Source organism: Microtus ochrogaster, chromosome 15, assembly GCF_000317375.1.
Source record: "Microtus ochrogaster isolate Prairie Vole_2 chromosome 15, MicOch1.0, whole genome shotgun sequence".
Classification (NCBI taxonomy): domain Eukaryota; kingdom Metazoa; phylum Chordata; class Mammalia; order Rodentia; family Cricetidae; genus Microtus; species Microtus ochrogaster.
In genome coordinates, this window is record NC_022017.1 from 27,558,345 (window position 1) to 27,563,282 (window position 4,938).

A 4,938-nucleotide genomic window follows, 5' to 3' on the forward strand; every position below is an offset into this window, starting at 1 on the left:
TTTTTATTTTATTTTTTGATTTATTTTATTGTATGTGTAAGAGTGTTTTGTCTGCATGTATGCATGTGTGTCTAATACTCACAGAGGTCAGAAGAGGCATTGGATCCTTGGAACTGCAATTACAGGTGGCTGGGAACTGCCATGTAGATTTTGGAAACTGACCCTGGGCCCTCTGCAAGAGAAACAAGCGTTTCTCCCACTGAACCATCCATCCCTTCAGTCCCTTGAATTCTATTTTTTCTCTCTCTTCTTTTGGGGCAAGACTGGAGTTCTGAGAGAAGGAACAAAATGGAGACACAGTCTGCCAAGTAGAGGCCACCTCAACTGGAATCCCAGCCAAGGTTTCCCATTGGCCCCGGTCTAATTAGGTGGGACACAGAGGAGCTGGAGACCCTACTCAGCCTCCCAACCACTAGGTGGTCCACAGGGCTAGGGCGTGGAGCTTGGAGTAGCATGGGAAGGTGCTGTGGAGAAGGCTTGGCTCTTGTCTTACACTTCCCAGGCCTCATGACTTACTCGATGGCAAGATGGCAAAACTCACCTGTCCAGCCGCCTGACGTATAAGAGCCTTGGGTGCTGTCTGCAGGCAGGAGGTATGAAAAATACAGGGGTGTAGTAGTAGGAGTGGCGGGGCTGCGTCCCCGGCACCCGGCCACCCACATGGCTAGCTCTAGCTTATACCCCGAAATAACTACACGGAAACTGTATTCTTTTAAACACCGCTTGGCCCATTATATCTAGCCTTTTCTCGGCTAACTCTCGCACCTGGACTAGCCCATTTCTAATAATCTTTGTAGCCCAAGAGCTGGCTTACCAGGAATGATCTTAACCTGCGTCTGCCTGGAGTGGGAGAATCATGGCGACTCCTTGACTCAGCTTCTTTCTCCCAGCCTTCCGTTCTGTTTACTCCTCCCACCTATGTTTTAACCTATGAGGGCCAAAGCAGTTTCTTTATTGCTTAACCAATGAAATCAACAGATTGATATATGACACTCCCACATCACAGGGGCTGGAGGGAGGGCAGGTCTTGTCACAGGCCAGGGCCATATGCCTCACATGGCTTGCAGTGGTATAAGCCTGGATGTATCTGCACACACGGCCAGATACACAACTCCTTCCCCAAGATTAGCCCAAGACCCAAGCTCCTGGAGGACACGGTTCATGGGATTCAGACGAGTGGATCCCACTACATCCTGGGAGGGATCCCAGAACTGGGAGAAGAGGGGTGATTCCAGGAAACCAGTCTTCCTCGGACCTTCACAGTCTTCTATTGTAACTCCCCGGGACACAGATGAACAGCCCTGGGCAGGCTGAGGGGACAGACATGTGACAGGCTGGCTCCAGATAACAGGATCAATGATACTCTGAGCCTCTATGGTCTGCATTCCCCACTCAGCCTCTGCTTCTCCTCTTCTGGCCATCCACATCCCCCTCTGGCAAGTCCCACATGATAGAAGGGAAAAAATTAATTTTGTCAAATTTCTTCTGACCTCTACACATAGCCATGGCACCACGCACCCACGCTCCCCATGCTGTAAATAAATTGGTAGATTAATTGATAAAGTACTTGTGGGGCTATTAGGAAGGCCTAAATTCCACCCAGAATCCATGGAGAAAAGTAGGGCATGGTACCAAATGCTACATAGCTCCAAGGACATCAAATGTGGAGCCTCCTCCTGGCAGGCTTAAAGTTTTCTGGAATCTTCTGACTCTCTGTGGCTTGCAGTGGTCCAACCCCAGGCAATATGGGAAAAAAACAAAAATAAAACAAACAAACAGAACAGGAGGCCTGGGCTATAGCATTCAGAGCATCTCTGGCTGTCCGTGGGCCAAGTTCACTTCTGGACTCCAGACTGTCCTAGGATAGCGCCCCCATGCAGGGATTTTCAAGGACTTCTTTCTAGACACCGTGCTAGAGCGCAGGCCTCAGCACGCCCACTGCAGCAGCTCATCCACAGGGCAAGGCTTATTGAATACCTTCCAGCAGGCAGCGGGGCAAGATCTGGGAATGTCACACAGTCTTTTCTCTTCACCCGCCCTACATGAAAGCACAGAAGACTTCTGACCACCCAACAGCAGTAGCGGATTATATTAAACGGTTCCACTAGGTGGCGCTAAAGGCAAATGATTAGGAATAGAAAAGGCATTGGGGCCAGAAAAGGCATTGGGGCCGGGAGGTGGGTGGGGATGGGTTTTTTTTCTTCTACAGAAAGTTCTGTAGCGTGAATCAGCACTTCAAATCCAGGTGCTTCTGTTGACAAATGGTGCACATTTTTGCAACTTCCTCTTTTTTTCCCTAAAATATTTATTTTTATTTTGTGTGTCTGGGTGTTTTGTCTGCATGTATGTATGTGTACTGTGTCCATATAATGCCAGAGGGGGCATTTGATTCCCTAGAACTAAAATTATAGATGGTTGTGAGTTACCATGAGGATGCTGGGAACTGAACCCTCATCTCTGCAAGAGCAGTAAGTACTTTTAGCTACTGAGTCCGTTTTTACAACCTTCTTATTGGTGAAAATATAATAGGGATTGAATACAAAATGCGGGTCATGCAGATTTGCTGTAAGAAGAATGAACAATCCTACACACACACACACACACACACACACACCCGGCAGGTCCTCCGGGGATTAAGCTCAGCACCTTGTATGTACATGCTAAGCATGTGTTGTTTGATAAGACTTTCCTTGGGGGGCAGACAAAACACACAGGTCTACTCACCCCAGATGAGGAGCTCATGACAGACCAAAGGATGGAGTCCACCAAAGCACAACTTGGTGAGACATGAGTTTTATCTAGGTTACTTAACGTGAGTATGGGTGGGGGGGCTACTTATAGGAGCAGAAGTGACTCAAAGACAGCTGCATCACCAAAGCCCACCCAGCACAGGTGACAGCTCACAAAGCCGGGAACACTGCACAGCCTACGGGCAGCTCAACGTGTGGGAGAGTGCCCTTTCCAGGTGCCTTGGGTTGACCTAAGCCTCTTCCAGGCAGCTCGGCTGGTTTCTGCCTCCTTGAGGCAGCAGGTCTGGTCTCAGAGTCCTCTGGGAAGCTTGGCTTTCCTAGTCTGAAGGGACGCTCAGCTTTTATTGTTTACTCTGGCAGGGTGTGGCCTAGTGATGCTGGTCAGTTTCAGGGACTTCCTAAAGTTATTTTGAGTTGTTGACCTTCCTGTTTAAGGAAACTTACCCAGCCCAAGAGTGAATTCTTTTTAGAGTAACCTGCTGGTCAGTTTGGGATCATTAACTAGCCACAACCTAAAACAAATCACCTGAGAAGAAAAAGCCCCACTGGAGGAATCCCCTACACCAGCTTGGCCTGTGAGATCATCTGTGGAGGCCTGGCTTCTTGTTAACCAATGAAAAAAGACCTAGCCCACTGTAGGGAGCGCCATTCCCCTGGCAGGGTCCTGAGCTGTATAAGACAGGAAAGAGCTAGATGAGAGAAGAAGCGGTTAAAAACCTACTGTTTCCCTTTAATCCCAGCACTCGGGAGGCAGAGGCAGGCAGATCTCTGTGAGTTCAAGGCCAGCCTGGTCTGCAAAGGGAGTTCCAGGACAGGCTCCAAAGCTAAAGAGAAACCCTGTCTCGAAAAACCAAAAAAAAAAAAAAAAAACTACTGTTTCCTTGTTGCTGATGGTAGGTAGGATATGACTTGATGTCTGCCTTGGCTTCCCTAATGAGGGAATTAATTATAAGCTAAATAAACCCTACGTTACCTTTGGTCAGGGTATTTTATCAAAGCACCAGAAATGAAACTGGATTAGGAAGGAAGGGGATTAAGTTCATCGGCACTAATATCATCGTAGTTCCTTACCCATGAATTGATCGGAAAATGTCAGAGACCCACTGCTCTGTGGAACAGCAGGCAGCAGGCTGGCTCTGGCTGTGGGTCAGTCCTGTCCAATGTGTTGATTGCACTCCCTGCTTTTGCTCAGTTCATTGGCTCAGTTTTGGGCATTTCTCAAAATTGCCAGCTTTCCTTAAAACAGTGGTTCTCAATTTGTGGGTCCCGACCCGTAAGGGTTTGTTTGACCAACCCAACCCTTTCGCAGGGGCTACATATCAGATATCTACATTATGATTCATAACCGTAGCAAAATTACACTTAGGTAGTAGGAACAAGATAATTTTATGGTCGGGGGTCACTACGACATGGGGAACGGTATTAAAGGATCACAACATCAGGAAGGCTGAGAACCACTGCATTGAAGGGTTGTTAGCTGGGCTACTAACCTTTCTGATGGCTTCCGTCTGAGCATCAGACATGGACATTACTCCCCCAAGTACTACCTCAGCAAGTGACTGCCTAACTGCCTTCTGGCAGCCCCTTCCACGCATCCTCCAGGGCTTGCTCAGAAGTCTCGTATTATTCTTGCGTATTTGTACTTGTGGGTTTGTTTGTTTGTTTGCTTGCTTGCTTGTTTTTAAGACAGGGTTTCTCTGTGTAGCGTTGGCTGTCATGGAACTCACTTTGTAGACCAGGCTGGCCTTGAATTCACAGAGATCCACCCACCTCTGCCTCCGGAGTGCTGGGATTAATGGCGTGCGCCACCACCGTCTGGTCTATACTCCTTTTTAAATTGGGATTTCCACACTCGTCTGTTTTTGAACCTTCCCAGAATTGCTTGATGTTTTTGTTTGTTGGGAACATTGTCTAGTTTTCTAGTCATGGCACAGACTGAAAGCAGATGGCCACTTGGGCAGAAAGCCAGATCCAAAAGGGGATCCGTCCTCAACTAAGACTAGTTCCTTGGTTTACACATCTTAACAGTGAGAGAGAGCTGTGTTCTTCAACATAGCTTTAAAGTCTGAATAACAATTCAGATCACTTAAAAAAAAAACAGATATGGGCTGGAGAGATGGCTCAGAGGTTAAGAGCACTGACTGCTCTACCGGAGGTCCTGAGTTCAATTCCCAGCAACCACATGGTG